General features: G+C 42.6%; 1 protein-coding gene across 2 annotated transcripts in view; it reads right to left on the reverse strand.

The window, feature by feature from the left end:
• Positions 1–24,940, reverse strand: part of LOC113406221 (rho GTPase-activating protein 6-like) — a 450,389-nt gene that overhangs the window by 128,728 nt on the left and 296,721 nt on the right. The gene's annotated exons all lie outside the window — the stretch shown is intronic.

The following is a 24,940-nucleotide window of genomic DNA, read 5'->3' on the forward strand; positions in this document are numbered from 1 at the left end:
ATGACCCACCCCAGTCTTTATTCAGGCCTAATTTGATGGTGTCGAGTTTGCAAATTAATTCCAGTTCTGCAGTTTCACGTTGGAGTCTGTTTTTGAAGTTTTTTTACTGCTCTACACTACTGCTGAAGTCTAAATACTGCACAGGGTGAATACTGGCAAAGACGGGGGAAGAGGGTGGAATCAATCAGCCATTGCCCTGCCCTCTCGGTACAGTGCATGGAAAGTTAAAAAGCCTGAAATTTTCCTTTTGGTTGTCTCCAGGGCACTCTCCCCCTCCCTCCCCCTCTGCCCACTTTTAGGGCATGGTTACACTTGCAGATGTAGAGCGCCGGTCGTTAAACTGGCCCTCGGAGACCACAGCAGGGAAAACGCTGCCGTGTGTTTACACTGTCAGCTGTAAGCGCAGTGGTGTGGCCATATTAGCAGCTCTTGCAACGCCACAGAGAGCAGTGCATTGTGGTAGCTATCCCAGTGTGCAAGTGGCTGCAATGTGCTTTTCAAATGGGGGAGTGGGGGTGGAGTGTGACAGGGAGTGTGTTGTGTATATGTGGGGGGAGAGACTGTGTTTTGGGGGGCAGAGAGTCTTGTAAGTTCAGACAGCAGCCGAGGGAAGGGGGAAACCCCGACATCAGCACCCACACCTTCCTCTCTCTCTCTCTCTCTCTCACACTCACACACACACCTGCCTCTGCAGCAGGAGCATTCCACAGTAATGGTTTGCTTTGTCCCGGAGCAGATAAGCATGCCGGCTGTCAGAAACGGAGCTTTGAAAGATGATATCCGCATGCCTGCAGCCGAGTTCAAAACGATGAGAAAAGTGGCCACTTGACTTCAAGGGATTATGGGACGTTTCCGGAGGCCAATCACAGCACAGTAATGCAACACACCATCCACACTGACACCCAGGCGTTTCAGCTGGGGCGCAGCAAGCTTTATGCTTCTCGTGCAGGTGGATTACCAGGAGCGCTCCAGCTGCAGAGTCCAGGCGGTCTATGTGCCTCCGGAGTTAGGGTGCCCAGGGCTGATTTAATGTGCTCTAACTTGCAAGTGTAGCCAAGGCCTTAGAATGCGAGACAGAGGAAGACACAGAGGAAAATGGGGCAGAGGTAGGGTGGGACAAAAAAGCCACGTCTTTCCCAGTTGGAGAAAAAGAGGGGAGAATCCCTGAGACTATCACTAAGAGAGGGAGGAAGTGCCTCCTGAAGGGAGCTGGAGAGGCACATGACAGGAAATCTATGCTCTACTGAAAGCCATCAGAGGGAAGAACAGGCCAGCTGAGTTGTGTAGAGATGTGAGTGGGGTAACAAGCAGGTCTGATGTCTTCTCTTACAGACAAAATGAGGAACAGCGCCTACAGTTGTCCATTGAACACACTATAGAGGTAGCAAGGAAGGGGCCCCTCTATAAAAGCAAACACAATAACGGGTGCTTTGGAAATGGGGGGTTGTGTGGCATTTCAGGACTTTGGGCTTTGTGATGAACACCCAAGCTTGAATGCTTTTCATCATATTGGATGAACTATACATCCTGGATGCTTCTCTGAGTCACAGTGTTTTTCAGGCTCTTATTAAGGGATTCTTATTTATTAACAAAACAAAAAGCACTATTTTAATGTCAATTGAAGACACAACCTCCAGCAGCCAGGGACCTGTCCCCTTCTTCTCAACACAGTTTACTTGCAAACTTGTCCTTGAAACTTTTTTAAAATGTTGGCAACTATGTCTGACATTTTGTTTTGCTCAGGATGCCCCTGCTTCCTTTCATTTCCTGCTGTCCTCTTCCCTGCTGCTCTACTCTGTTCTGAGCAGCCTAGCGGGATGGTAAAAACCGTCTAGAATCCTGATTTCTGAATTGTTTGGTGCCAGCATTCCAAGCTAATTTTTTAGTTGAATTCATTCTGCTGCTGCTAGTCTACATTGGGTCTGAGATAAAGCCCACTGAAGATAGGGGAGGAGGCTTCCATTGCCTCAAGGGAGAGAGCAAAACGTGAGGAAATAAAATGGAGGAGAATATATGTGGCATGTAGCACATTGTTCATAGAAGATACTTTGAATTTTCATAAGGACAGCTGCCAACTCCCAAGCAGAAAAAGTAGGGGCAGGTTTATAGACTTCAAGTGCAAAATATTAAACTTAGTTTGTTTTCAAAGTTTGACAAAGACACGATCGAGTTCAAGACATGCTCTAGTAAGTTCAAAGAGCTGAAAATGACACACACTGGGCTGAGCTGAATTCAGTTTACAATTTATTTAAATAACTCACTCAAAATTCTGGAAGACCTTTGTATCAAAATAAATATCGGAGAGGTATAAGAAGCATTATATCTATGGTCAGGAATTGATAACACAAATTGCAAACATGAAAGGAATTAGCTTTCTTGGAATTCAGGCTGGGTTAAATTGTGTAATGCAGAAAATTCAAATAATCAAGTCCTGGTTTTAAAGGAACAGCTTCAACTTAACTATTGTCTCTCTCCACTTCCTTTCCTACTCCCTTGGTTTATATGGAATCAATGTCCATCCAGCAAAATGCCAGTGGGAGCCCCTGAAGCAAACAGCCTTCATTCCCCTGGGCTGGTCAGTGTGGAATAGGGTGGAAGAAAGATCACAACTCTTTCATGTCCTGTTGGCAGAGACTAGTACCACCATGTGGACCAAACCTGCAGAATCCTTGAACTCTCTGAGCACACAGAACCCCACTGTGCTGGACCTCGCTACGGGTCACAAGGGAAGGGGAGGTTACTTGCCTACAGAGCTATCCAACCCTTTCTTTTACTCGCTACACTAGTCTAATAACCCACACACTGAAATTTTCATGCCAGCCTTTTACTTTTAAGCAGAATGACAAGCCGAATTTCACCTAGCACCAAATATGCAGACTGAATCTCTCCATTTGTTTTTGTCATCTAAAAATCACAGCAAGGCAAGGTCTGAGTACTCTCAACTAGAGAGTCCAGCAGAGGGCAACAAAAATGATTAGGTGGCTGGGAAACATGACTTATGAGGAGAGGCTGAGGGAACTGGGGTTATTTAGTCTGCAGAAGAGAAGAGTGAAGGGGGATTTGATAGCCGGCTTCAACTACCTGAAGGGGGGGGTTCCAAAGAGGATGGAGCTAGGCGGTCTCAGTGGTAGCAGATGACAGAACAAGAAGCAATGGTCTCAAGTTGCAGTGGGGAGATCTAGGTTGGATATTAGGAAACACTATTTCACTAGGAGGGTGGTGAAGCACTGGAATGGGTTACCTAGGGAGGTGGTGGAATCTCCATCCTTAGAGGTTTTTAAGGCCCAGCTTGACAAAGCCTTGGCTGGGATGATTTTGTTGGTGTTGGTCCTGTTTTGAGCAGGGGATTGGACTAGATGACCTCCTGAGGTCTCTTCCAACCCTAATCTTCTATGATTCTATGGTTCACCAGAACTGGAAACAGAGATTTTAGGGAAGGGGCCGGGGGAGAGGAAAGCCCAGGGGAGCAGGAGAGTTAATATCTTAATTCTTCCAGAACAAAACTCATCTGTTAACACTCACAACCGACTGTCAAATCTCAACTTTTCCAAGCTGCAGTGAATGCATTCTGTGCTTCATTGTTCTTGTGATAAATGTATATTTCTATTAGCAGAGTATGTACAGACTGACCGTGAAATGTTTCCAGCATTATGTATTATACCAGTTAATCAATAGAATTTACACAGCTTTGTCATCCTCAAAGCACTGTACAAACATTAGTTAATCAATGAACAAAGAAACAAGGGAATGTAATGTAGGATTAATGTTTTCAGAATTATACAGGAAGTTAAAATGTGCATGGTAAGAGTTTAATTTATATGTTTGATTTTACCACTTAATAAAATTTGATCCCTAAGTCATGTCATCTCTTTGGTTGAAGGTGATGTTGGGGGAGAATCAGGAAGCAGCCATTGACCCAGAGCCAGAATCTGCTTGACAGTGGAAAAAGCTGCTTCAAAAGTGCTTAGGGTGTGCAGACTGTTCCCAGAACTTCATCCAGCTATAAACCCCATCAACAGACAGACAATTCTCTGGAATCTATTCTGGGTTAAGCATGACACTACTGTATTTCAGAGAGAAGTTGTTGCATGCTAAACAGGCAAAGTAAGCCCAGGAACTGGGCATACAGCAGAATTAAACATAAAGCTTAAAAAATGTGTAGACTCTGACCAAGTCTGTGTTATTTTAAAGCAGCTCTGAAGTTCAGTCTGCTGCACCAGCCCCAAAGAATCTTATACAGTAGAACCTCAGAGTTATGAACACCTCGGGAATGTGAACACCTCGGGAACACCTCTGAAATGTTCGTAACTCTGAGTAGAACATAATGGTTGTTCTTTCAAAAGTTTATAACTGAGCATTGACTTAATACAGCTTTGAAACTTTACTATGCAGAAGAAAAATGCTCTTTTTTCATCTCTGCTACTGCCTGTTGTGTACTTCCAGTTCCAAATGAGGTGTGTGGTTGACTGGTCAGTTTGAAACTCTGGTGTTCATAACTCTGAGGTTCTACTGCATCAGGCAAGAGCAACATGACAGCACATCAACCATCCCTCTCCAAAGTACACTAACTATCTTGTGGGGTGGGAGGAGTAGAGCCACCTCTGTGTCAACCACAAAACCCCCTTACACTAGGGTACTTCCCAAAGCCAGTCAGTTACAGCCTCTTTATGATGCCACAGTGGTGTACATGAGCCATAATGGACTTGTAAACCTGGGACATAGACCGAGGGTTCACAGATCCAGGCAATCTATGATAAGTATATGGCCCCTATTATTGTAGTATCTGAGCACATAATCTTTAATGTATTTCTTTTTACAACACCCCTGTGTGGCAGGTATTATCCCCAAACTAAGTCTCCCAAGGTCACACAGGAGCTCTGTGGCAGAGCAGGGAATTTAATCCAGGTCTCCTGAGTCCCAAGCTGGTGTCCAAATCACTGGATCATACTTCCTTCGATTTATCATGAGGAAGGTCCAAGTCAAGCAGCTCCACTTAAGCAATACTGCATGAGGAAAGAAGGGCTCTCTCAGATAACCAGGTCCCAAATCAGTAAGTGCTTTATATGCTAGCTCTTAAATTAACCTAACCTCTTATATTTCACTTACAAGCTGATAGCCACGTGAGATCACAGAGCACTGCTGTAATGAGCTCTCAATACAAAACTACAATTAATAAGTGGACAACTGCCTTCTGCACTATTTACAGCTTCCTAATGGTCTTAAGGGTAGCTCTTTGCAGAGCACATGGCATTAGTCTAGTTTCAAAAGTGACAACAGCAAAGATACCTGTAGACAGGCAAGCAAAAGAAAAGGACACAATTTTCTTACTAAATGCATATGGCAAAAAAGTGTCCTTGGCCACTGCAGCTACCTGATTATCCATAAGCACTCGTGTGTCTAAGAAGATCCCGTTTAGACAGCCAACCTGCATAGCACGTGATAGGTACATTCTTTAAGTCGGGTTTGTCAATATCATCATCTTTTCTAGCTGCTTCCCTCAACCCACTAATACTATGTCTTATCTGACTGAGCTGCAATTCACTCACCCACTTCTGAGGCCCCATCTCAATACAAAGGCTCGGTCTTCACTGATATCAAGGTGGCTTTTTCCATGAAGATCACTAATATGCGATAGTTATCTCACTGTAAAATCCTAGTGGAAATAAGACATCTGTAGTTTTCACCATCAGGTAAATAATACACTCCCCATCCATGTATGATCATGCCTGGTTTTTACAGATAACAAAAATAATCATTAAAACAGTACAAAATTAACTCAGCCAGCAAATCAAAGCAACGTAAGAACATAAGAATGGCCAGAGAAGCTTCTTTCTACCACTCACCCTTAACCTTCCATACAAACCCTGTCAAATAAAGGGCATTTGCAATATCTCTTGCATATCTTGGATTGTAAGCTTCTCAGTGCAGAGAAGGTCTGTGAGACACCATGTTAACTTACAGTGCTATGCTTTATAAATAATTAGCCTTAATATTAAATTATTAAAAACAACAATAGACCAGATACTCCTCAACTCTAATGATTGTGAGGGCAAAGAGAGTCCACTCCAAAAGCTCTAAGGAAGGGGAAAGACTCAGACAGGATGGCTGGTATAAAGAAAGTGCTACCTTCCATGGCACAGAAATTCAAAAGGAGTGGCAGAGACTCCCATCATCAACTTAAACCATCATTTTAATTATTTTTCTGTTTATATCAGAGTAAGCCAAGGATGAGTTATTATTTATTTAACACAATCAGTACTCTGTGCTGTACAAAACTGTAAATATCTGAGGTAGGCCAAATTAAAAACAGACACCACAGTTGGGGAGTTTTTAAAACAGGAAAACACCTTCTCCTCCCTGTCATCCTTGTTTCAATACACTGAACAAGGCAAGAACAATCCTCCTTTGGTTTTAGAAATTGATTCAGAACCTCCATAGAGGTTCTCTCCTCAAAACAGTTTTAAAGAAACCCACAACTGTGTGTCCATACATAGATTTCATAAAATAGCAGCAAGACCAGATCCCTCCTCATCTAGGGAAAGGAGAACAGGATTTATATCTTCTATCATCTCTATACCTCGCTGCTGGGAAAACTACATGTCCCAGCAACTGTGCTCCCCTGGCTCCCAGAGAAGACACAACCAGGAATGACTTCGAGCTAGCCTTGTCCCATACCAATGAGAGAAGGGGAGTTGCAGTCAGCATTGCTCATGGAACCCCAGTCTTGGGGGCCTAAAAGTAGAGTCAGCAGTGATGGTTTTCCACCAACACCCTCCTGACCCCGAGTATGTTTTAAGAAGCAAAACCTGAAACAGTGTAGTACTGGCCCACAGATGTTCCCTCACAAGCTTCAAAGAGCTGATATACTCCATTAAAGTAGGTTTGGTCCTTGCCTTGAAGAGCTTTCAACCTAGTTCAGACATATTTAGTACAGTGGTATCAGTATGAGTTCATGCTGTGCAATAAAGTAGCAATGAACCGTTTTGAAAGGCTTCACAAAAGAGCATTTGGAAGTGGAGATTGATTGAACACGGCTTTGTTAACATAGAAAGAGAGAGCAAGGAAACATAGGCTCAATGGTATCTGAGAATGGCTGAGCTAATTATGGCTACATACTATTTCTCCCTACATGATTAACATTTTCACATGTGGGTAGCAGGACTTGGATTTGTTTATCAAGAGGTTTTCAAAGTGTAATTGTAGATTATCTTTTCCTGCCAATTCTGGTCATCTGGTTTTGCAGATGGAATTTCCAGTGAGTGTCAACCCCGCTGTAGCAAAGCTCTTTTTAAAAATAGGCACTGTCCTTTTTAAATAGTGAGAACTAAGAAAATTCTTTCATTCTGACTTTATGTGTGTTTAATCTAGAGAGCTGTCATACTATCTATGCTGTTCTGGTGAGAGAGAAAACCTGCTGCCTAGCCCCTACCCACATTGAGAACAGAAGAAAGTCAAGATAGAACTTAAACGATTTCCAGACTAATAAATGTAGTCTAGCAATGTATTGTAAAGACATAACAGACCACATAAAGCTCCTGTTATGAGATTCACGATTAAAAGTGTATCTTATTTTCAACGTTGTCTGAAATTTTGTCAGAATTCCCACCTATGATGTGGACTGAGTTCAAAAAAAGACTAAGCCCCATTTAAAAATACTGCATATAGATATTAATTTAAAATCTTGAGCTGCAAGATTGGGCCTGTATATCTTTTTCAGGCACTCAGACACCCATAGGTTTGAATTCTGCACATGCTGAGCATATTAACTTTAATCAATGGAATTTGCGCAAACGGTAATTCTCAGGAGTCACAGCATAGAATCATAGCAGATTAGGGTTGGAAGAGACTTCACGAGGTCATCTAGTCCAAACCCCTGCTCAAAGCAGGACCAACCCAACTAAATCATCCCAGCCAGGGCTTTGTCAAGCCGGACCTTAAAAACCTCTAAGGATGGAGATTCCACCACCTCCCTAGGTAACCCATTCCAGTGCTTCACCACCCTCCTAGTGAAATTGTTTTTCCTAATATCCAACCTAGACCTCCCCCACTGCAACTTGAGAACATTGCTCCTTGTTCTGTCATATGCCACCACTGAGAACAGCCTAGCTCCATCCTCTTTGGAACCCCCCTTCAGGTAGCTGAAGGCTGCTATCAAATCCCCCCTCACTCTTCTCTTCTGCAGACTAAATAAGCCCAGTTCCCTCAGCCTCTCCTCGTAAGTCATGTGACTCAGCCCCCTGACCATTTTCGTTGCCCTCCGCTGGACTCTCTCCAATTTGTCCACATCCCTTCTGTAGTGGGTGGCCCAAAACTGAACACAATATTCCAGATGTGGCCTCACCAATGCCAAATAGAGGGGAATAATCACCTCCCGCGATCTGCTGGCAATGCTCCTACTAATGCAGCCCAATATGCCTTTAGCCTTCTTGGCAACAAGGGCACACTGTTGACTCATATCCAGCTTCTCATCCACTGTAATCCCCAGGTCTTTTCTGCAGAACTGCTGCTTAGTCAGTCGGTCCACAGCCTGTAGCGGTGCATGATTCTTCCGTCCTAAGTGGAGGACTCTGCACTTGTCCCTCATCAGATTTCTTTTGGCCCAATCCTCCAATTTGTCTGTGTCACTCTGGACCCTATCCCTACCCTCCAGCGTATCTACCTCTCCCCCCAGCTTAGTGTTATCCACGAACTTGCTGAGGGTGCAATCCATCCCATCATCCAGATCATTAATTAAGATGTTGAACAAAACATCCCTGGGGCACTCCGCTTGATACTGGCTGCCAACTAGACATCGAGCTATTGTTCACTACCTGTTGAGCCCGATGATCTAGCCAGCTTTCTATCCACCTTATAGTCCATTCATCCAATCCATACTTTTTAAACTTGCTGGCAAGAATACTGTGGGAGACCGTATCAAAAGCTTTGCTAAAGTCAAGATATATCATGTCCACCACTTTCCCCATATCCACAGAGCCCGTTATCTCATCATAGAAGGCAATCAGGTTGGTCAGGCCTGACTTGCCCTTGGTGAATCCATGTTGACTGTGTTCCTGATCAACTTCCTCTCCTCCAAGGGCTTCAAAATGGATTCGTTGAGGACCTGCTCCATGATTTTTCCAGGGACTAAGGTGAGGCTGACTGATCTATAGTTCCCCAGATTCTCCTTCTTCCCTTTTTAAAAGAGGGGAACTATATTTGCCATTTTCCAATCATCCGGGACCTCCCCCGGTCGCCATAAGTTTTCAAAGATAATGGTCAATGACTCTGCAATCACATCCGCCAACTCCCTCAGCACCCTTGGATGCATTAGATCCAGACCCATGGACTTGTGCAGGTCCAGCTTTTCTAAATAGTCCTTATCCTGTTCTTTCACCACTGAGGGCTGCTCACCTCTTTCCCATACTGTGCTGCCCAGTGCACCAGTCTGGGAGCTGACCTTGTCTGTGAAAACTGAGGCAAAAAAGGCATTGAGTACATTAGCTTTTTCCACATCATCTGTCACTATGTTGCCTCCCCCATTCAGTAAGTGTACCACACTTTCCCTGACCTTCTTCTTGTTGTTAACATACCTGTAGAAACCCTTCTTGTTGCCCTTCACATGTCCTGCTAGCTGCAACTCCAATTGTGCTTTTGCCTTTCTGATTACACTCCTGCATTCTCGAGCAATATTTTTATACTTCTCCCTAGTCATCTGTCCAAGTTTCCACTTCTTGTAAGCTTCCTTTTTGTGCTTAAACTCACCAAAGATTTCTCTGTTAATCCAAGCTGGTCGCCTGCCATATTTGCTATTCTTTCTGCACATTGGGATGGTTTGTTCCTGCACCCTCAATAAGACTTCTTTAAAATACAGCCAGCTCTCCTGGACTCCTTTCCCCCTCATATTGGCCTCCCAGGGGATCGTGCCCATCAGATCCCTGAGGGAGTCAAAGTCTGCTTTTCTGAAATCCAGGGTCCGTATTCTGCTGCTCTCCTTTCTTCCTTTTGTCATGGTCACTGCTGCCCAGGTTGCTACCCACTTCTACTTCCCCTACCAATTCTTCCCTGTTTGTGAGCAGCAGGTCAAGAGGAGCACGGCCCCCAGTTGGGTCCTCCAGCACTTGCATCAGGAAGTTGTCCCCAACACTCTTCAAAAACTTCCTGGATTTTCTGTTCACTGCTGTATTGCTCTCCCCGAAGATGTCACTTGGTATCTTGCAGGTATCAAGTTCATAGGGCCTGATTCCCCACTGCCTTCTATCCTATTCATCTGTGCAAAGCACATTTAAAATTCCACCACTTACCCACTTTGCATGAAAGTAAATGAGTACTGTATACATACTGCAGGATAGAGGAGAATAGGGCCCATTTTGTCACAATTAGCAATTGCACCTCAGTCCAGCTTCCCTTTGTATAAGCACAATGTTATACCTGCTAAAAATTGTGCTTGCAGAAATTGTGCCTATTGACCCTGCCATTAAGACAACTAAGCACATGGTTACACATGTAAATCAAGTACTCAGTCATCTAGTGGTAGGATTTTGATTTGCAGAACGCAGACAGAGGGAGGCAACTTCTGAAAATGTGGGCTATAATCTGCTTTCATAAATAACATTTTCTCTGCCCTTAAAAATGCTGAAAAATGGAATGCTGCTTATTTATAATCAAACAGCATCAGCCTAGTAAATAAAGATTATTTATATTTTAAAATATGTAATTCAATCAGTATTAGAATAGTCAAACCCCTGTTCAGTGCTATTTTGAAAACAGTCCTGCTAACTATATTAAGCCATTCAAGATGCATCAGTTTTTAAACACAACTGTAAATGTCTTCAATAATTTTGATCTGGAAAAAGGAAAAGAGTTCCTCTCTTTTATATTCCATGACATGTGTATATACTATTGATTATCTTAAATACTGTCAAGAGCTAGCCCTGGGTCACAAAGTGACTTGGGCAAGTCCAGTCACTAGATCCTTGTGATGGGATTCCCCCATCTCCTGTAGAGAATGGGAAGAAACCCAATTAGAGACATGCTCCATGCCTGTGGGGTGATTGACTGGTTGCCTCCCAGCCAGAGAGGGCAGAGCTGGGTGAAGATCCATTAGACACTTGGGCCTTATAAGCAGGCTGAGGAGCTCAGGGAGGGGAGAGACAGCAGAGAAGAAAGGACACTTTTGCAAAGGCATCACAGGAAGCAAGACAGGCTCTTGTGAGGAAAGTCCTCAGGGAGGACTGAGAGCAAGACAGACTTGTGAGGGAAGAATTGAGAGGGAAGTTGGTGATCTGGATGTAGCCCTGTGAAGGGGCAGAGGATCTCCTTGTTTATGGTCACTGGAACTTATAAGAACATTAGACTTTTGATACCCTGAAAGGGGCTGGGGCTGGAAAAATAACCTAGTTGGAGGGTGAGGCCACAAAATGCAAACACTGAGGACAAGCTGGTACACTATATAGAAAGCAGCCAAAAGGGGGAGCTAGAGGTGAAGACCAGTTCAATACCATATCTTGATTGAAGGAGGTGCTACACCTGAGCAGAAACAATGGTAATCATCCTTTTTTAATCTCAGATTTCCACAATTATCACCAACATCAGTATTTCCATCTGTTTCATTTGACTAGCTGCAAGTAACTTCCCTGTTTTTTAAGTTGTTTCTAACCATTAGAGGAGTGAAGTTCTGGAACAGCCTTCCAAGGGGAGTAGTGGGGGCAAAAGACATATCTGGCTTCAAGACTAAGCTTGATAAGTTTACGGAGGGGATGGTATGATGGGATAGCCTAATTCTGGCAATTAATTGATCTTTGATTATTAGCAGGTAAATATGCCCAATGGTCTGTGATGGGTGTTAGATGGGGTGGGATCTGAGTAACTACAGAGAATTCTTTCCTGGGTGCTGGCTCTTGAGTCTTGCCCACATGCTCAGGGTTTAACTGATCGCCATATTTGGGGTCGGGAAGGAATTTTCCTCCAGGGCAGATTGGCAGAGGCCCTGGAGGTTTTTCGCCTTCCTCTGCAGCGTGGGGCACGGGTCACTTGCTGGAGGATTCTCTGCACCTTGAGGTCTTTAAACCACGATTTGAGGACTTCAATAACTCAGGCATAGGTTAGGGGTTTGTTACAGGAGTAGTGGGGGAGATCCTGTGGCCTGCGTTGTGCAGGAGGTCAGACTAGATGATCATAATGGTCCCTTCTGACCTTAAAGTCTATGAGTCTATGACTTCTTGACATGGACCTTCAAGCTAGAAGCCTCGGTGCATCCTGGGAGCAAAAGAAAGTTGGACATGGATGGCTGAATTGGATACTGCAATACTAATAAGCTAAATAGTCTGCATTTTATTTATCTCAATGTTAGGCTATCCAGAATGTTTACAAACACATACCATATGCCTGTAACTTCCTTAAATGTTGCTGCCAGCGCACTATCATATGTCTAGCTGGCTCAATATATGCTTTGTTCAACTGATTCAATCAATCCTTTGTAATTCCATACAGTAGGGGTCCCTGGACTTTTCAAATGAACATGTTGATATGATTGAAGCCCAAGAGTCAAACCAAAGATTGACATGGCTCATCAAACCCACCTTTGAAAGGGACCAAATAAATCCCAAATTATCTAAAAGTTCTCCCCGATATGAGTACGCCCTACTCCAAAAACAGTATTAAAGATGTAGAAGGCTTCCTCTAAAAGACATGTCAGAACTGTTGAGGAAAGTTTGCATGCCTTCAAGGAAGAAAGTGCCCCTACTGTATTTGTAATCATTATCTGATCATATTCCTTACACAAATATTAGGGTAGCTCAAACTACCTACTCAAACGTGTTTTTAAATTATAATTAAAAGGAGGTTGGTTTCATAAACACCTTTTACATTCTAGGTTCCCTAAATTGCTTTCCAGGCAATGAAATATTTACCCTTCACCTTTAACCCAAGGACTAAAACTATTAGTCAAGGTGAAAAAAATATATTTAATGCAACTTACTATTAGGGCAGGTTGAATAGCAGAAGAAATATTCATTGAATATATTCAGCAAATCCTACTGGTATTCATCTAATAATACACTTAACAAATAATATTTGACTAACTATATGGCTGGTCAAATACTGCAAAGTCGGTATTTGTCAGATGACTTAGCTGATGACCTGCCAAGTTAATCAAAATGCTACATTCAATGACTGCTACTTGACAACTTCTACTTCTACCTCTCCTGGTTTTGTTACATACTTTCCCATTCTGGCTTGACTCCAATTTTTCTTTTTCTTTCAGTTACTGAAGACAGAATGGTTGCTTTAATATCCTCTTTCCCTATCTCTCTAAAACCCTTTCCCCTCTCGTTTTCTACCTGTTCTCTTTCTCCCCTGTAGTCTCTCTCTTTTCCTATTCTCCCCCACAAAATGTATCTGTTCATATTTCCCTTTTCTAATATCATATCATCTCTTCCCTTCCCTCTTGCCTAAACACACCCATCCACAGACCCACTCGCCCATGTGAAATTTTAACTGACATGTAATAGTCAAATGAATAAATACACCAGCCACAGATGGATACTTAGGATTGGGGACTCTACTGTCCAAGGGCAATGTGAAAGGAGGCAACCCCCATTCCTTCCTAAGTTGCTGGAAAGGGATGGTGAAGTTCTGAACAGGATGCTGTCCCTGGATCCTGTTTTGGATCAGCTGTTAGCTAGTACGTGTCTGAAAAAACTTGGAGACCCCCAACCCAACTTCCTCTGGCTGCTGGAGAACAGAAGGAGCATTTCTCTCTAGCTCTGTCACACTTCTGGACACTCAATGTTTTCTCTCATTATGCAGTATGGCTCCAAGCCTGTTTCCCACTGAAGTCCCAGCTTGACTTTAATGGGAGCAGGATAGGAAACATCATAGATAAAACTAAAAGGTCCGAATCTCGCTGGGGCCTGGGGAGAGGTCTCTGCCTCGGACTCTCCTTGCTGATGGCTCTTCACTCCTTCCTCAGTGACTCATCGCTCCTCAGCACTACCTACCTCCCCCGTCTGCTGAGGGGACCTGTGGCCTGGCTGTGTAGCTCAGGGGGTTAGAGTAGTCATCCTAGAATGCAGAGGTCACAGGTACAAATCTTGCTAGATCTGGGTAGTGGTCTGTGCCTCAGAGACTCCTTGCTGGTGGCTCCCCACTCCTTCCTCAAGTCTTCCCTTTAAATTTAAGGGCCAGAATCTTATCTTTATTCAGCAGTGTAATGTAGAATAACTGGAGTTACTCCAGATTACATTAGTGTAACTGAGATGAAAATCTCTCCTTTAAGAGTTGAGTTAATTAATGTATAAAAATCCATTAATCACTTCTAATTGCTTAATTTTTCCCACTCACACATTATAAAGGACTTTTACTCACATGGGAAGTTTGGAATTTTAAAGCACATTGGGCACCATGAAAAAAAAAATGTGTATGCTTCATGAACTGTTTCTCAGAAACCTGAGTTGGGGGGACTTATTCTGGTCAAATACCACAGTGTCCCTTACTTGAAAAGCTGATCATATTTCAGTGATAACTGAAAGTTGGTCACTTTGGAATTATTTATATATAAACCCCCAAAAGCATGCTAGGTGCTTTACACATATGTAAGGATCTAGGGTCTGTCATGGAGAGCTTAGACTGGGATTTTCAAAAGCACTCAGGGTTGACTTAACTCTGCCCCACTGAAGTCAATGGTAAAATTCCCACTGAAATCATTGGGAGCAGAGATAGCTCAATGCTGAACACTACCGAAACCCCACCATTAAATTCTAAATACCCCACTATATGTTGAATACCAGGCCTGTCTGTATCTATGTATTTATACTTAAAAAATATAGTGGATTTACATATATAAGACCTGATTCTGCAACTCCTACACTAGCAAAACTTCCACTTATGTTACTGGAAAGCTGTGCCTGAATCACTGTAACAGTTTTCACTGAGCAAGGTCAGATGTCAATTCAAAACATAAGGCTTTCAGAATTTCTGTGCCTGTCCATCCATGCAAGCCAGTTCTGACATACAACTTTGTGAGCATACGGAACTTGGAAGGGCTTGCAATGTTCTAGTCCCAACCCAACTCTCTCCAAGTGGGGTTTCATTACTCCTCATTTGCCATGTAATGAACAACAAATGATAGGCAAACTGTCGTTTCACAGTAATAAAAAAGAGTTTCTAAAACTTGCATAGAACACACACAGAGGGGAAAGGGAAAACAGGAAAAGGGAATCACATTTAAAAAAAATAAAAAACAAAAAACAAAAAAACCCTTGGCCCACTTTCATTCAATTCTAACATAATTTACTCAGGCAGAGCAAGGAATGCATTTTTTCCTTGTAAAGTATGCTTTTTCGAGATTCTTGAATCCTAGCTTTCCGGTGTGTAAATAGATCCCTCTCTGCTAAATCCATAAAGATCGCACTAATATGGCTGAGTTGAACAAAAGAAGAGCCATTTCTAGGTTGATCTCAAATTACCTATTGTATTTTAAAAAATTGGAAAAGTGGCAAAAAGGGGAAGCTGAACAACTTACATAGGCTTCTTACCGTTATTTATCCTAGCATCCATAAAAAGTGTAGTTGCCTTAGCAACTGTTACATCATATTCTACATTCCTTATCTCTAAGACACAGAACTTTCTCCTAAACATACACACGCAGATGCAGCAATCAGCCATTTGAATCACATGAACTTTGGTTCTTTTACAATGTTTAAAAGGAAAGATGTGTTAGAATAAACTGATAAATCCTTCTCGGTGCTGTTGCTCAGTTTATATCTTCAGAGATATATATTTATTAAACTGTTCATTTCAAACAGAAACAATTATCTGAAACCCTGGCAACATGCAGTGTCAGAGTGACAGTACCTGGAAAACTGCACACACTTGCATTTTTATCAAACTAATTAAATTATATTTTACTGGTGTCTCTGAATACTCAAAAAGTTAAAACTCTCGGTTTCTTCTTCCCTGGCTTTAAATTTCTTTCTCCGTTACGCTTTTACTATCTTAGACTTTGAAGAGAGTTTTAGTTTATATAGGTTCTTATACTGCATTCGTAACTGTAGAATCTAAACAGTTTCCAGTAGTTCATTAAGTGCTATGCCTAACATCTGTCATGTGTTTGTTCTCTCATCCTCTTCCCATGGGAGAAGTGTGTGCAGTGGAGTATTTTGTTTTGAAATTTTATATCTATATACACACATACGTATATGCTTATGTTAGAGAAGGCCAGGTCAAAGAAATGTGCACTGCCCTTAAAGTAGAAGGCAGTGAAGTTTGCAATGGTACCTAGCTCCTCTGAGTGTTCATTCCATAGTCTTAGGCTGGCTGCTGAGAAAGCTCACAAAAAGCTATAGGGCAGATCACATTCTCATGAAGCAAGTCTCATGAGAGGGTTAAAAGATATTCTTCTCCACTGTGTGACCCTCCAACACCAGGGATAACCTGAGAGCCACTGGAAACTGTTACATATGCCAGGACAGCACTAAAGGCTGCAGCATCAATGTTACAATTCTGATCCCGCTCAGTACTCTGACTCTCTAACCAGGGATTTCACCCAAAATATTTTAGCATGTTTCCCACCCCACCCGCCATGGAGCCAAACTGGAGCTGATCAGTAGTATTACATCTGACTTCAGAAAAAAATAAAAGAGAAAAGCTGATAAGCTTCCTGTCTACGGAAATGGGTGAGACCATTCGGCCTGACGGAAGGAGAAAAATTAAACTGTCTGAAGCTGGCAGATGGGCTATTTCTGGATACATATCAGGGCATAGCAAGTTTCTCCTCAGAAAGACAAGAAAAAAGAAAAATGTTATGCATCATTTGCTGTAGCATAAGCTTTCAGGTTATTCTCTCTGGGTATTCTTTTAAATTGTTCCTGCAATAAGTATGATAGCATTACAAGAAGTGTTAATGATTTAACACTGCTAAAGTCGACCTAAACTCGTAGTGTAGACCAGGCCTTAGGCATGAAGCAAGGAAATGTAAGAAAACCTCCCAAAGAAAGTTTCCCCTTCATGGCCACCTGAGCATAATTCCATTTAAAAAGCAATGAAAGCCAACCGCTTTCTTATTGTTCTGCTCCTTAAAATTTCAATTCCTCCAGTTTCATCAAAAGCGGCTGCTCCTCAAAGCTAATGCACTGTAATTACACAAGTTCCTGATTCTCTGTGACGGTTCAACTCTGAAGGAGACAAAAATATTAAAGGCACAACAGCAAACTATCCTGTTGCAAAGGAAAGATAGGAAGAATAGTAAGAGGCCAATACGGCTCCATCAGGAGCACTTGACTGACCCCAAAATCAAGAAGAAATCCTACAAAGAGTGGAAACATGGAAAAATTGCTACGGATGAGTTCGAAAGAATAGCATAAGCATGTAGGGACAAAAATCAGAAAGGTTAAGGCACCAAATGAGTTAGACCTAGCAAGGGACATACAAGGCAATAAGAAGAGAGTCTATGAATACATTAAGAGCATGAGAAAGATGAAGGAAAGTGTAGGTCTTCTACTTAGTGGCAAAGGACAGTTAATAATGGATGTCATCAAGAAGGCTGAGGAGTTTAATGCCTATTTTGCTTTAGTCATCACTAAAAAGCTTAATTGTTTCCAGATACTAAACACAATTAATATTTACAACAAGGCGTAAGGAACACAAGCCAATATAAGGAAAGAACAGTTAAAGAATATATAGATAAGTTAGATGTATTCATGTTGGCAGGGCTTGATGAAAGCAATCTTGGACCAATTAGCAATTATCTTTGAAAATTCATGGAGGACGGGTGATGTCCCAGAAGACTGGAGAAGGCAAAATACTAGGGTTACCATACGTCCGGTTTTTCCCGGACATGTCTGGCTTTTCAGCAATCAAACCCCCGTCCGGGGGGAATTGCCAAAAAGCTGAACATGTCCGGGAAAAATACCAGCCAGGCACTTCCTCTCCCGCGGCTGCTCTGCTCCTCCCCTGACTCAGACTTTGGCTCTGTTTAAGAGCCAAGCTGCCCGAGCCAGCGCTACCGGCTTCGGGCAGCCCCCTTGCCTCCGGACCCCGAGCCGCCGAAGCAGAGCAGCTGGAGCCCGGGAAGGGAAGTGCCCGGCCGGCGGCTCGGGGTCCGGAGGCACGGGGGCTGCCCGAAGCCGGTAGCGCTGGCTCGGGCAGCTTGGCTCTTAAACAGAGCCGAAGAGTCAGGGGAGGAGCAGAGCAGCTGGAGCCCGGGAGGGGAAGTGCCCGGCCGGCGGCTGGGGTCCGGAGGCAAGGGGACTGCCCGAAGCCGGTAGCGCTGGCTCGGGCAGCTTGGCTCTTAAACAGAGCCGAAGTCTGAGTCAGGGGAGGAGCAGAGCAGCCGCGGGAGAGGAAGTGCCCGGCCGGTATTTTTCCCGGACATGTTCGGCTTTTTGGCAATTCCCCCCGGATGGGGGTTTGATTGCCGAAAAGCCGGACATGTCCGGGAAAAACTGGATGTATGGTAACCCTAACTAAGAATACAGTCCTTTATTTTTTAAATAAAAACTTGGCAACCCTATACCAGACCCAGAACTGACTTCTACAAGACCCGCTCTACGTATGCCCTCCCAGTTTGACAGCAAATCATTGATAACTATTCTTTGAGTATGGTCTTTCAACTAGGGCTGTCAAGCAATTAAAAAAATTAATTGAGATTAATCACACGATTAATTGCACTGTTAATAATAGAATACCATTTATTTAAATATTTTTGGATGTTTTCTACATTTTCAAATATGTTGATTTCAATTACAACACAGAATACGTGTACAGTGCTCATTTTATTTTTTTATTACAAGTATTTGCACTGTAAAAAACAAAAGAAATAGTATTTTTCAATTCATCTAATACAAGTACTGCAGTGCAATCTCTTTATAATGAAAGTTGAACTTACAAATATAGATTTATGTACAAAAAAACTTGCATTCAAAAATAAAACAATGTAAATTGTAGAGCCTGCAAGTCCACTCATTTCTACTTCTTGTTCAGCCAATCGCTCAGACAAACAAGTTTATTTACATTTGCACGAGATAATGCTGCCCGCTTCTTGTTAACAATGTCACCTGAAAGTGAGAACAGGCATTCTCATGACACTGTTGTAGCTGGTGTTGCAAGATATTTATGTGCCAGATGCACTAAAGATTTATATGTTCCTTCATGCTTCAACCACCATTCCAGAGGACATGCGCCCATATTGATGACGGGTTCTGCTCTGACAGGTTTTGCTCGATAACAATCCAAAGCAGTGAGGACCGATGCATGTTCATTTTCATTATTTGATTCAGATGCCACCAGCAGAAGGTTGGTTTTCTTTTTTGGTGGCTTGGGTTCTGTTGTTTCCGCATTGGAGTGTTGCTCTTTTAAGACTTCTGAAAGCATGCTCCACACCTCATCCCTCTGAGATTTTGGAAGGCACTTCAGATTCTTAAACCTTGGGTCGAGTGCTGTAGCTATCTTTAGAAATCTCACATTGGTACCTTCTTTGCATTTTGTCAAATCTGCTGTGAAAGTGATCTTAAAATGAACAACATGGGCTGGGTCATCATCCGAGACTGCTATAACATGAAATATATGGCAGAATACGGGCAAAACAGAGCAAAGACATACAATTCTTCCCCAAGGAGTTCAGTCACAAATTTAATTAATGCACAGAAGCTTGTTCTCTGGAATGGTGGCTGAAGTATGAAGGGGCATATGAATGTTTAGCATATCTGGCATGTAAATACCTTGCAATGCCGGCTGCAGAAGTGCAATGCAAACGACTGGTTCTCACTTTCTGGTGACGTAAATAAGAAGAGGGCAGCATTATCTCCTGTAAATGTAAACAAAATGTGTTTGTCTTAGCAATTGGCTGTACAAGAAGTAGGACTGAGTGGACTTGTAGGATCTGAACTTTTACATTGTTTTCTTTTTGAGTGCAGTTATGTAATGTGACAGACCCAGACCAGTGGGGTACCGGAGTCTGGTAGAGGGCAAATATACTGGTCACTGGATGAGTAGTTTTCTGTTCCCTGAGTGACCAGAGCAGGGGCTGCACTAGAGTAATCAGGAACCTGCTAGAACCAGTTGAGGCAGGCAGGCTAATTAGGACACCTGGAGTCAATTAAGAAGAAGCTGCTAGAATCAATTAAGGCAGGCTAATCAGGGCACCTGGGCTTTAAAAAAGAGCTCACTTCAGTTTGTAGTGCGAGAGTGTGAGGAGCTGGGAGCAAGAGGTGCAAGAAGCTGAGAGTGAGAGGGTATGCTGCTGGAGGACTGAGGAGCACAAGCGTTATCAGACACCAGGAGGAAGGTCCTGTGGTGAGAATAAGGAAGGTGTTTGGAGGAGGCCATGGGGAAGTAGCTCAGGGAGTTGTAGCTGTCATGCAGCTGTTACAGGAGGCACTATAGACAGCTGCAGTCCACAGGGCCCTGGGCTGCAACCCGGAGTAGAGGGCGGGCCCGGGTTCCCCCCCAAACCTCTCAATTGACCTGAACTGTGGGTTCTTCCAGAGGGGAAGGTTTCTGGGCTGTTCCCCAACCCACATGGTGAATCTCTGAGGCAAGAAAATCCACCAATAAGCGCAGGACACACCAAGATAGAGGAGGAACTTTGTCACAGTAACAAAAAAAATCTACATTTGTAAGATGCACTTTCACGACAAAGAGATTGCTCTACAGTACTTGTATGAGGTGAATTGAAAAAATACTATTTCTTTTGTTTATCATTTTTATAGTGCAAATATTTGTAATACAAAATATACACTTAGTTCAGTTACAACACAGAATATAATATATATGAAAATGTAGAAAAACATCCAAAATATTTAATAAAATTCAATTGGTATTCTATTGTTTAACAGTGCGATTAAAACTGCAAATAATCATGATTAATTTTTTTGAGTTAATTGCTTGAGTAAACTGCAATTAATCGACAGCCCTACTTTCAACCAATTGTGCACCCCCCTTATTGTAATTTCATCTAGACCACATTTCCTCAGTTTGCTTATGAGAATGTTATATGGGACTGTGTCAAAGGCCTTATTAAAATCAAGGCTATCATGTCTACTGCTTCCCGCATCCATCAAGCCAGTAACCCTGTCCAAGAAAGTAATTAGGTTGGTTTGGCATGATTTGTTCTTGACAAACCTATGCTGGCTATTCCTTATAACCCTATTATCCTCTAGGTGCTTACCAATTAATTGTTTAATAATTTATTTCAGTATCTTCTCAGGTATCAAAGTTAGGCCGACGGGTCTATAATTTCCTGCGTCCTCTTTGTTCCCTTTTTAAAAAGATAGTATAGTCCCACTGAACTAAGAGTAGTCCAACTGAAGTTAATTGGACAACTCATATTGGCTAAAATTAGGCACATGCATATGTCTTTGCAGGATTGGGGGCCTACGTTTGCATAGCATTTGAATGGGCTCTTATCTGGTAGGTACTACTGTAATCCATGGCTACTTTGTGTGACACTCTGTGCCCCTCTAGCAGCACCTACACCACCTAGAGATTGATGAGTCTGCTGCATCCTTGGGTAAGAGCCAGGTGTGACGGGTTGCTCCTCCCTCCCCTTCCCCCTGGCGTACCACCCCAATGTACTGGGGTCCCACTGAGCCCGCCCATTCCTCCCGCCTGGGCTCCCTCACCCTGTCCTGCTGTGCCAGGCCCTCAAGCCTCCTCTAGTGCACACACAAGTAGGGACACACCCAGCTGCAAAGGCACACAGACACCGAGATCAGCTCTGTGTGGGAAGACTCATTTCGGGGATTGCCCAGCACTCAAGTGTACACCTCCTTTGGGCTGCAAACCCAAAATTGTATGGTCTTGCGCTGCACAGAAAACTGTACAGCGTAAACTCATGAAATTCACTCCCTCCCTCAATGTGAAGGAAAATATGTACAGCTTCCGCCCCAGTTATGAATTACACAAACTGGTTTTAGAATGAACAAAAAACAAGGTTTATTAACTACAAAAGGTAGATTTTAAGTGATTATAACGGATAGCAAACAGATCAAAGCAGATTACTGAGCAAATAAAACAAACACGCAAACTAAGCTTAATACACTAAAGAAACTGGCTCAAATAATAATTTCTCACCCTAGATGTTGTTTTAAGCAGGTTGCAGAATTTCTTTGGGGACAGGCAGCTCTTGCTTGCAGCTTAAAACTCCGGGTATATCCTTCACGGGTCAGACACCATTCCAAGCCCGGGTTCAGTACTTCCCTCCATTCCCTTTTGTCTTTGTTTCTTAGATGTCTCCAGCAGTCATCCTGGGTGGGGATTCAGTGAAGCACAATCCCTGATTAACTCACTCCCTGGCCTTAAATAGGATTTACATATGGAGGGAATCCTTTGTTTCCCAGTTTGACCCTAACCCCTTTCAGTGGAAAAATACCAGTAGTCCAAGATGGTATCCCGTACCAGGTAACATGATCACATGACCCTGCAGTGTCAAAGCAGCATCCCAGGAAGCTTCTCAGGAAGGTGGGAGATTAGTATCTTCAAATCCTATTGCCCTTCCTAATGGCCCCTCCATGCTGATTGCCTACTGTCTGGTGGGCGTTCCCCAGATGCAAACACTTTTGTAATTGATACATAGTCCATGTTCCTAACTTCAGATACAGAAATGATACATGCATACAAATAGGATAATCACATTCAATAAATCATAACCTTTCCAATGATATCTTACATCACCCAGCTTACATAAAACATATCTTAGTTATGCCATATTCATATCATAACACTAACTCAATGAAGAGTATGGGGGTGTAGTGCCACACCAGGTCACTTTGAGCTCATGCAGTAGAGGCTCATACATTTAGCTCCAGAGGTCCCAGGTTCGATCCCACTCACCAAAGACAGGGGTCTGTCAGCGTTACACTACCACAATACAAATGTTTAATGATAGTTTACACCAATTTATCTGAGAGCAGAATTTGGCCCATTGAATTAATTACTACTGAAGTTACTTGAGAAATTCAAATACCAATAGGATTTGTTAAACATAAAAGAGGGAAAGAGAGGGAAAAGGTACCACACCCGTGCTATCATATATTTAATATCAAGTTATGATGTTGCTATAGCATCTCACTTATGAATGCATAGCAACATAACAGTCTATGATCTGGCTTGATAAGTTTTCTTTCACGGTTCAGAAAGGAAATGATCTCATCATAAGCCTTCCGTAAATATTACTCTCAGACGGCCATAAATTCATTGTGAAACTGTATGCGACAAATATTAATTCTTGTACATAAAAAACCACCTTCAATGGGGAATATGCTGTAAATGAAATTCAAAGAAAACAATCTATTAGCAAGAGGTATGTATGTATGTATGTATACTGCTGTGTAATTCCAACAACACACACAAGAATGTGTGCTTCTTAGTCCATTGGCACACACCAGAGGAATGAATGCTCGTAAAAAATAAATGAAGAACTCATCTGTAGAGTTCTATAACTTTTTAATAAAAAGATTAAACAAAAAATATATTTTAATAGCTTGCCTGTAATGAAGCGACTCCAGATTTACACTAGTGTAGCTCATAGCTGAATATCACCCTTTAAAAAAAGTCCTTTTTTAAACCATAATAGTTTTCTACATGTTGTATGTTAGACAAAAGTAAGCCTGTGCATATTTAAGAAATATTGTGCTTCCGTTCTCCTCTAGAGCCTCAAATACTGCTGATGCTACTGCTCCTTCCTCCTTTTTGCGGAGGAAAAGAAGTGTGTTTGAGTTGTCAGAAGCCCAATGCTGCTTCCCTCTTCTGCTTTGACTACTGTACTTCAAATTGCCGTGGCTACACTCGAAACTGAAGTGCACCTCCACGAGGGGATTAGCTTACAGCACTGGGGCACTGTTTACACTGGCGCTTTACAGCACTGTAACTTGCTGCGCTCGGGGGGTGTTTTTTCACACCCCTGAGCGAGAAAGTTGCAGCGCTGTAAAGTGCCAGTGTAGCCATAGCTTACAGTGCTCCCATTCTGGTTGGGCCTTCTATTGCTAACTCATTTCAACGAGGTCCTTGAATAGCCAGAGATTTGAACTGGCAAGCTATTAGTGGAAAGTAGGGTGACCAGACGTCCCGATAAAATCAGAGATCAATCAGGATGCAATTTGTCCCGATATTTTGCTCCGCCGGCAGCACTTGGCCTCCCCCCCCCCCCCCCCCCGGTGTCCCGATATTTTCTTCATCTCATCTGGTCACCCTAGTGGAAAGGCTAAATGTCCCATTAGCAGATCAGTGAGTCATTCAATCCCCATTCTGTGATTGTGTTGTAACATTAGCTTGCATTGTTTCAGTAGAATGTAACCTGTAGGTGGATGTGTGAGTGCAAACAGTATCTCTAAAAACATCTTAAATTCTTTTCAGGAGTGAAGGGGAAGAGAAGTAAAACCAACAGTTGAAGGAGAAGTGTGTGTGGAGTAAGCTGAAGCAGTGTAACAACAGGAGCAGTGAGGGGAGGACGGAGTAGTAAGAAAAGCTGCGATAGCAGGAAAAGCCCTAAACCCATTGTTAACAGCTGCATCTGTGCCAACAGAGCAGGCGTGGGTAACTGCAAGTACTGTAGCTGCATCCTTTTGGCAGAGCTTCAGACAAGAGGCCATGCTTTGAATCTTCAAATTCTTTGATCTACCGAACAGCTCCCAATGTACCACTAAAGTGGAGAGGATGACCTAAAAGGCCAGGAAAATAAAAGAGCAAATGGACTGGAACATGTTATTAATTGGAGGTTATTATACTTATTAGAAACTAAAAATTTCAGAGTTCAACTATATATTTTTTTATTTCTCGGTGCCCATTTATAACAGTTTAAATGTTTTAGAAAACAGTTTTAGACTTCACTTAATTCCGACTTATAAAAAATGCAACATAAAGACCCATTTCCGGGTTGGGCTTCAAGTGTTGATTATGCCAAATTCAAATCATTTTGAAAATACACGGTCTAGATGGGATATATGCTTTTAGCAATATTATTTTTTAA

This window comes from Terrapene carolina, unplaced genomic scaffold (genome assembly GCF_002925995.2).
Source record: "Terrapene carolina triunguis isolate 2854851 unplaced genomic scaffold, T_m_triunguis-2.0 Scaffold23, whole genome shotgun sequence".
NCBI lineage: Eukaryota > Metazoa > Chordata > Testudines > Emydidae > Terrapene > Terrapene triunguis.